Genomic DNA, 9,740 nt, shown 5'->3' with positions numbered 1-9,740 from the left:
CCTCTGGCTGCTAGTGCCTTCTCTCAGCAAGCAGTCAATGTTTGCATGCACAGATCCCAACTCAGGTTTAGGCAGCTTACACTAAGCTGATTAAATCTGAGCCAGGTCCTGTAAACACTTGCTCATACCCAGTGTATTTTGTCTACTTCCCCCTTAGAACACCCATAAGGGGTCAATGGGCAATCTTAGGTACCATCTTAACAGCAATGAGCACCGATTCGATAGGGAGGCTGAAGAAAGAATGCCTCTGCTTTCTCCTATGCACAAGCTGTGTGTATGAGAGACCTTTCTTATGAACAAAAGCAAGTTACAGAGGGGCTGATGATGAGGTGGATGCCAGAGGCAGGGAGTTGGTGAGTGAGTTGGAGATCCTGGGATAGGCTAGGTATTGGTAATTGGGGGGTGATGCAAAAAAATAAAGGAGTTCATGGTGGGAAATCTTATGGGGTTGGGTAGCTACTGGTGATGCTGTGACTCGAGCAGCTATGTGTTTGTGTGTGGGATCATGGTATGTTGTCTCAAGAAGCTGAGTGAGGGTGGTTACACAGGGCAGCAGGATGAATGGGTCTGAAGCTGGAATTTGGGATAAATACTGGGGTGGGGATTGCCTATCACAGGAATTTGTGGTAGAGTCATGTTCAGCTGGCAGCTGCATTGGTTGGGCAGCAGGGCCATAAGGTTTGTAGAGAGACTGGGGCTTAGTGCTTTTTCCCCACCTTGTGTTGCTTCCATTGTGCCCTGCTGTGATGCTGCTGCAAGGTATGGGTCACAGTGGGGAAAATAAACTTCGGGGATGTCCCTGCTGCAAGATGTCAGTGGGATCTCCCATAGGCAGCTGGGCAAGGACTGTGAACTATGATTCCTGGCCTCTTTGAGATAGCCCAGTCAAATGCTGAGCTCCTCAATGTGGGAGGTCTGATGGGATCACAGCTGGAATGTTGTGAAGGCAGAGGATGTATCTCAGATAGATATTGTTTGCCTACTTTAAATGGAATTTGTGCATGGCCTTTCAGCTTCCAGCTGGAAGGCTACCAAGTGTAACAGATTATCTGAAGGACTGGCCTCACTATTCCCTCTTCCCTGAAATTTCAGCATCAGAAAAGAGGTTCTGAATGTTTCAACATGCTGAAAGAGTCTTACCATGGAACTTGATGTAAAAAGTCCCAAACGTGAGCTGTGTGAAAAATGCCTGTTAGGTAAGTTGTGAAAAATGCCTAAAGGTGAGATCATTTCCCTTAAGGTATTTCTCTCTCTCTCCCTCTCTTTTTAATTGCAACAATCAGAAAAAAAAAACATGAGAAAAACCTGTGCAGTTTAAAACTGCACAAACCAGCAGAAAAAAAAAGGCTTCAGAAAGACTGAATTTAACAGTGATATCCTGTTACGGTAGCAATATGGTAAACTGCATAAAGCACTGCAGCAAAAATGGACGTTTAACAAAACAGAGTTGTTGAAAAAGCTGCTTAATAAGCAATTTATGTAGTTCATGGCTGCTGAATGAACCAGGTAAGTTTGGCAGCAAGCTTTGTTAGTTCCGCTAGCTATACAATATTAGGAATTCAATCCCGCAGTTTTGTGGGCAAGGCACAGGATTAGAAATCAAGACATCTGGGATTTTTCCTGGATCTCACACCTTTTAAATCTGATTTTGGGCAGTTTACATAGGTTTACTATTGTTAAAAGGTCCCTTTCATTTTGCGTAGCTCAGGTTTTTGGTGCCCTATTTTAGGCAACTAGGTCATTTCTGCATAAGAAAATGTTGGTGTGTTAACCAATGCTTATTATACCAATAACCTGCTATGTTTCTGCACACAGGGATGTTTCCAAGAGGGGCCTATTGGTCATGCTAGTGTTTAGACTAGACTTTGAGCCATGCTAAGCATCATAAAGTGTTCCAACATGCCAGGGTTTTTAGCTACATACACATGTTCAAATAATCTGGAAGAATTCTCTCCTGGTAGGAAAAATTATCCAGTGGGTGTGTCTACACAAGATGCTTAACTGTGCAGTAGACCAGTGTAACTGCATTGTAAGCATCACTATCTACACGTGCAGACACTTACCATCCAGAAAATTGGTCTACTTAGTGGGTAATTTCCTGCTTGCAAATGCAGGTGGCAAATTAGTTGTGGAGTTGACCAATTTACTGTTCAGTAAGGCACATGTAGATGGCTGACCGGAAGCAAATTTGCTTCTGGTCAGCCAGGCAGGAGGTAGCTCCCAGGTGCAGGGAGAAAACTCCTGGCCCCTGCTCTGATTGTGGAGATGGGGTCAGTAGCTCCCTGCATGGGGAGATTTCTCTGCCCAGCGTGGAGCTGGCTGGGATTTGCCCCAGTCTAGGACAGTTTCTGGCCAGCCCAGGCTTTGCGGGGAAGTCTGAATGTGCAGCCCAGAGCTGGCTGTGAATGGTCCTGATTGGGCAATTGAGGCCCTAATCCATCAGTGGGGTAGCTAGCAGTGAGCCCCTGGCTGGGCTGGGGATCAGGGAAAGGGACTGGGACCTGGGCCTCCCCCACAGCTCTTTCCAAGCCCCCTTGCCCCCAGTTGCAAAGCTGGGGCTGGGAGCCCCCTCCTTCTGGGGCAGGGGCACATTGTCTTGGCCTGGTCTCTGCCATCAGAGACCACCAGGGCAGCAGGCAGCTCCCAGGGTTAGGAAGCAATCTCCCAGCCCCTGCCAGGAGACAGCTATCTCCTGGCCCTATGCTCCCTGCCAGGCCCTGGGCTAGCACCCACGGGGAGTCTGGAGCTCCCCCTGGCTGCAGCAGGAGGGCAGAGCAGGGAGGGAGCAGTCCTTCCTGGGCTGCTCCCATTGGGAAGAAACCTGCTCTGAAGAGAGAGCACATGTAGACATGTTCCACTGTAGGCTTACTGTGCAATATTTTTACTGTGTAGTAAACCTACTTCAAATTAGTGCACATTTAGACATGTCCAGGGAATGCCTGAACTGACATTAGAATGCTGAGCTCTTGAAGAGCATAAAGCTTGCAGGCCTGATTCTACACAGCCAGGGAGGGGGTCAGTTTGCACACACATGAGTATGCTCTGCAAGCTCCCCAGTTGGCCTTGTGGCAGATGACAGCAATGCACAGGGCAGCCCTGAGTGGTGTACCCAGATTTATCAGAGTCAGCCTGTGTTCCCTGCAGCACAATGTGGGATTGTGAAAGAGGTGTGTTCTGGTGTTCTGCTCTGGAGCAGCAGAGTCCAGTGATCAACACTATCTCCTGGAAGGAGTGAGAGTGAAGCTTAGAGGGGGATGCTGCAGGACTGTGTGGCTTCTCTGAAAAGAATGTGTACAGACATTTTCTCTCCCAAGATAAACTTTCCTGGCAGTGATGTAACCCTGGCTATTCTAAGGTTATTTTTCTCCTGGAGCAACTATTTTTACTCTGGGAGAAAAATCCTGAACACATGTAAATTCATGGTTTCTCCTGGGAGAGCAGTGACTCCCAGGAGAAACTGAATGTATTATTAGTACATGCCCAGTGGGGATGGAAAGTACTGGCATAACCCCCTGTGAATCCTGTACCATCAAATAGGGCACCCATCACTGTTCAAATTTTATCTTCACTCCACTATTCAGCTTGGTGGAAGTTGCTAAAAGCATGTTTATGTTGTGGTGGCAACGTGGCCCAGTAGGGATGTCCCGCTGAGCACACTCTGCCCATCTGCTCCCATTCACTTGGGGGCCAGCAAAGACACTCCTAAATCATTCCCTGTGTCTGTTCTTAAGCATGCTGGAGATTGGCATCTGGAGAATGGCTGCAGAGGGTCCCTTGGAGTCGCTTCCAAAATTCAGTTCTGGGTTGGGAGTGTACAAACAGGAACCCCTGGGGAAGATGTGTTTTGAACTTTTTGGTCAGGACATGCTGTAGAAATACACTTACTGCAGAAATTTTACATACTGTAGAAATACACTTACTTCCACCAGCTTTGGTGGAGGTCTTGTTAAACTCTTCTCTTCTTTACTTACTATATGCACAGCCAGCATAGCAAGCATATCACAGAGGAATCATTTTACAAGCATGGTGCCCGTTGACCATAGGCACCCAGGATTTTTGTACACTTCCTTGTTGCTATCACCCTCATGGTCTGGTGTCACAATGCTAAAGATTCCTCCCAGCTTTAAAGGTATACAGCTACTTCTGCCCACCCTGGATCTTAAGAAAAACTCAGTCCCATCATTCTTTTGTCATAGTTTGGGCCCAAATGTGGATTAAGGAGGCCAGATGGAAACATTATCATGACTAAATCTGACCTGTATAACATAGAACATCACATTTCTGAATTGATTCTAATTTGAACTAGGTTTCTTTAGGGGGAAAAAGCCAATCTTGATGTTATAGTGATGGAGAATCCAACACTGCTTTAGGTAAGTTGCTTCAATTATCACTGTTTAAAAAAAGTGTCATATTTCTAGTCTGATTTTGTGTACCTTCTACTTCCAAATATCACATCTCATTACACTTTTGTATATTGGATTGAAGAATCCTTTTTATCCCCATAAATAACTGTAATAAAAGTCACTCTGTAGTCTTTCTTTAACAAGCTCATTTATTCTTTTACTATTTGACTTGCTTTCCAATCCAGTGCTCATTCCTGTCCAATTTTTCCTGCACCTTTGAATTATGGACACTACAACTGGACATAGCATTCCAGTGGCAGATATACTACTGCCAAATATAGAGCTAACGTAATGTACAACCTCCAATTTGGATTCCCTTATTATACAGCCAGGGGTAACATTAGCTCTTTGGGCCATATCATCAAGCAGAGAGCTCATGTTAACTGATTATCTAGTGAGGCTCCCAAGCCTTTTTTTCAGAGTCATTGCTTCCCAGAAAAGAGTCTTCCATTCACTGCGTGTGGTCTATGTTCTTTCATCGTGGATGAATAATCATGCATTCAGTCATGTTTGAATGTTTATTGTTTGCTTATGCCCAGGTTAGAAAACAGTCTAGCTACCTCTGTATCAGTGACCTGTCATCTTCATTATTTACTGCTACCCCAAGAGGTGTGTCATCATTCAGCAACCTTTGTCAGTGACATGGAAGAAAACATATAGTCACCACTGATAAAACAAATTCTACATAGTCAATGGTCAAGGACCAGTACTTTGATACTGCCATACAAATAGCCACAGGGGGTGATAATTCTCTATTTGCAGTTAAACATTGAGACCTGTCACTGTACCAGTTTTTCATTGATTTAAAGTGAGTCATGTTGTTCTTGTATCATTCTAGTTTCTGAATTGAAATATTATATATGACCAACTCAAGACTCTTATAGAAATCTAGGTATATGACATTAACATTATGCATATCAAACAAATTTGTAATGTCATAAGAATAATGTCAAGTTATTTGGACAAAACCTGTTTTATGTAAATCCATGTTGATTGGCATGGGTTTTATTGCCCTCCTTGATACTTAGGTCCTCTCTATCTAAGTTTCAGCTCCCCAAAGTCAAGGCACTGAGAATTTGGGGCCATTTTGAAGATTTGGCACTTACCTAGTTCATAGAGATGTGCAAGGTATTGAGAAATACAGATCAAAGGTGTTATCAGGGTGTCAGATTAATTGGATCATTAACAGAATGCAACACCACAGGCTCTGGAGTTGAGGAATAGCAGCAAAGCTGTTAAGTGAATGAAAAAATGTTCTGTAGGCAGAGTGTTACTGTGTGGTAAACAACACCTGAGTGGGGAAAAAATAGATCATTGACTCCTTAAAAAAACATTGTTCAGCAGCTAATGAGCATCTTCGTTATGACCACATTGTTCTAATTGGATTAAAACATGAAAAGAGACTACTTTCCTTCAAGAAAGTCTACTTTCCTTCAAGCCCTCCCCGGTGGGCTAGGAGGAGGTGCAGCACTGCCTGCACTGGCCAGGGCCCTCTTCCCCAGAACCTGAACCTGGTCCCCCAGCGGCCTTGCCAACTTGGGCTGCTGTCTGCCACTCACCCAGCCACCGTGGCTGGGCCAGCTCTGTATGTGGGCTTTGCTGGACCTGGCCCTATGGAGAAGGAGGGGGAGTGGGCTAAGCAAGCTGTATAGCACCTGCCTTCATCCTCAGGAAGAGTCCTCAGCCCTCTGGCCTTGCTGCAGCATCCCCACCTGCACTGGTGTCACCAGGGTCCAGGGTGCAAGATGCTTCTTCCTGGGATCTGTGACGTAAGTGCCTCCACCCCACTGTTCCCTTACTTTACTCCAAACTCATCCTTCTTCCTGGGGTTGCCTTTATTGTAAATAACGTTGAAATGGAAACCTTGGCTTAAGCTCTCTCAGTTTTGACTCTACAAGACTCTGAAGGCCTCCACTGCTTTTTGTTTTTGCTGCTAATTTTTTGTTCCCTCTAATTTTCTAGTATTCAAAAGGAGCTAATGGACCCTGCTAGCACAGCTATGCAACACTGAATCCTTTATGCAGTATTATAGTAACTGGTATGAGGATGGCTAGACAGAAGATCCCCACATTGCTACATAGAGGGAGTGTCTACAAAGATGCTTACTGTGCAGTAGACTCATTAGTTGTGTATAAACATTGTGCATCTACATGTGTGCCCCTCTTAGACTGGAGTAAACAAATTAACTTTGCAGAAGGTTAGTATCTGCTGCAGAGTTTTTTCTCTGCAGCAGCACACATGTAGATGCTGGTGGGGCTGGCTGGGGCATAAAGGTCCTTCATTGTGGGGGCTGTCTGCCAGCTAGTCCTGCATTGGAGCACCCTTGTGCCCCAGACAGCACCTCTGCAGCACATTGAGCTAGGGGAAGCAATCCCAGGCTGGCAGGTTGACCTCCTGGAACCCCCTGCAAGCCAGAATTGCTCGAACTCAGCAAAACATGTGGTGGTCCCATGTGCGTGTTAAGATACAGTGCCCAGGAGTAATAAACTCCAGAGCAATAAGCTTTAGAGTTTATTCATGCATATTAGTTGTGTGTGTAGACACACCCACCATGCCAGAACCTGTCACCATGTTTTAAAGTGTAGCTAGTTCTCACCAGTAAATCTTGCTCATTATCTTGCTTCTTTTACACTAGATACATCTTTGCAGTGGAAGTCCCTGATAGAGCTTATTGAATAGTCCTTCCTAAAGGTAATAAAGAAATGGGTAACCAGAGCCACAGTCTGCATCAGACAAAAGAATACAATCTTTGGAAAAACTGAAGTTAAATAAAGTTTCATAGATTTCATAGATTCCATAGACATTTGGGCTGGAAAGGACTTTGGAAGATCATCAAGTTCAGCCCCCTGCCCCAGGGGCAGGAAATCAGCTGGGGTCACAGGATCCCAGCAAGATAAATGTCCAATTGACTGTTAAAGGAATCCAGAGTAGGTGCTTGCACCACCTCTGGTAGCAGTCTGTTCTCTGGCAGCAGTCTGTTTTCACCTGTCTTTAGCTCTAGAAACCTCAATTTATGTAATTCTGTGTCATTTCCCTTGGAAAAAAACCAATATATTCTGAAAGAGTTCTTGAATGAATTTAGAGGAAAAAGATTCTTCTAAAATTTTTTAAAGCTTAAAATCTTTTCTAAGTGCTTCCCTCTCTGATTAAAGGTCACCTGGTTAGAGAACAACTGTTAATGAAGAGTTTAATTATACCAATGACAGCTGCAAAATCTTGCTCTTGTACTTGAAGTTATTAAGGGAAAAAGGCTCAAATGTTCAAATATGTGCATGCAACTAGCTTTCTATTCTAATACCTATTTCTAGGTCATTTTGTGTATGCCCAGAATTACAGGCTCCATGAAAAATGGCATGTATTTGTCTTAACGCAATTAAGAGCTGGTAATGAACTTAGTTTTGCCTTCCAATCACCAGTTCAAATCCAGGCTAGCTGAGTAGTGGCTGTGTGTATGTCTAACTCTTCCAGACACATGCCTATGCATACATCGGCTCTTGTTGAGACTTTTCACCAGTGGTTCCAATTATCTTTAAAAGTTAGATGGGTTTCTCATAATGTGAGTATCTGCCTACTGAATCCAAGAATACTAATTCATTATGCGTTGTCTTCCCCGATTGGCTTCAGATAGAAATGGATAGAATTTACTTGCTACCAACCTGGGCATGTTTGAAATAGTTGTTTCTAAGAAAAAATAAAAGGCTCCATATCTTTCACCAGTCCCTTAATTACACTCCTGAGAATGTCATCACACACATGGGGAAAAAAAAGATAACTTCAAAGGAGACAGATTCACTGCCAACTCTGTCTCCCTTATGCCATTCACATGGCAAAAAAGGTGTAGAGGCTGGTCATAAGTCCCCAGAAGGCATAGAGGAGTCATAGCTGGGTTGTATGTCATTAACCATCCAGCCCCAGATGCAAGGAACATATTGGGGCAGGAAGGCTTACTTGACCAGAAGGCATAATGCACTTCCATTATTTTCAGCTGGCAGATGGTCTCCTGAGCCATCTGGCACTGGGCCCCAGGTTAGAGTAACCCCTAGGCTCTTCTAACATGTGCTAGAGCTGGACAGAGAATCAGTGCCTTCACTGCCTATTGGGTATCAAACATGCACACACTTTCTGCTCTGAACATCAGCCCAGTGAAGCAGAGAATCTAGGCTTTTTTGTTAAAAAAGGGAGAGAAGAAAACTATGTATATACAAATTCATATAGTCAGAAAAGGCTCTTTTAAATAAAATGATCCCATGATGTAAGTCATTTTTATTCTGTAAGAAATGGATGAAAGGATTAGGCCTATGAAAGCAAAGACACTTTGGTTAAGTTGTTTGTGAAACAGGGTTCCAGTGAACATTTCTGGGTTTTTTTAAGAGTTCCATGCAAACATATAGAAGTTTTTTCTCCAGTGGAGCTGCTCGTAACGCGAGTTCTTTCAGTAGGTCACAGTGACCCTGACTGTGGAGGATGTGCTAGATAAATGGAGCTACAGATAAGTGATAACATTTATTGCATACTTCTTCAGCATATTTCAAACTGTGCACTTGTACTCATGGCATTTTGTTTTTATATTAATTTTATTAAAATAGATTTCAGAAATAGAGGGGTAAAATAATTTAAAGATAACTTCCAAAAACAGATTATTCAGTGCTGAATAAGTCTGCTTTGGCAGTTCATGTCATTTCCCATTGCTAGCTTGACTGAAATGTGTTAGGTTAAACTTATCCTCATTTACTTTTCTGAAAATACAGAAGCGTATATTTTGAAATAACTATTAAATGAGCCAACATTCTGCCCAGGCAAGTAGATGCACATTTCATTATCTTTGACCTCCCCGCAAACATCAAAAGTAGCTTCTTACAATTTAATTCCAAAGATTTCAAATATACCAAAGGCATATGTACCTGTGAGCTACATATGATGCTACACTGTTGGGGGTGGAGGGAAGGAAGCACTTGTTAATAAATTACATACCTCATTTAGTTAGGTCCTGATTCTGCAAACACTTATGCAACTGTTTAAGATGAAGCATATGAGTTATCCCAGTGTTTCCCAACCTTGTTTGCCCCACAGCACACTTATTTAAATAAAAAAGTACTGCGCTACACCGAACGCAGAGCAGAGGGGTGGGGTGGGGTGGGGGATGGAGGGGTGGCACACAGTCAGTTGGACCCTGTTGGGGAGGGGTAGTGTGCAGCCAGCTGGACAGCATTTGGGGCTGGAGCCACGCCCACTGCCTGGCTGGAGCCATGCTACTCCAGGTGGGGAGGTTGCTTTTCAGAGAAAGGTGGGGAGGGTAACTAGCACAGCACAAATGCTTGACTTTAGGACAGCCAACTT

Source organism: Gavialis gangeticus, unplaced genomic scaffold, assembly GCF_001723915.1.
Source record: "Gavialis gangeticus isolate Ggan-Ray unplaced genomic scaffold, GavGan_comp1, whole genome shotgun sequence".
In the NCBI taxonomy this organism is placed as follows: Eukaryota; Metazoa; Chordata; order Crocodylia; family Gavialidae; genus Gavialis; species Gavialis gangeticus.
Note: the sequence above shows the minus strand (reverse complement) of the source record.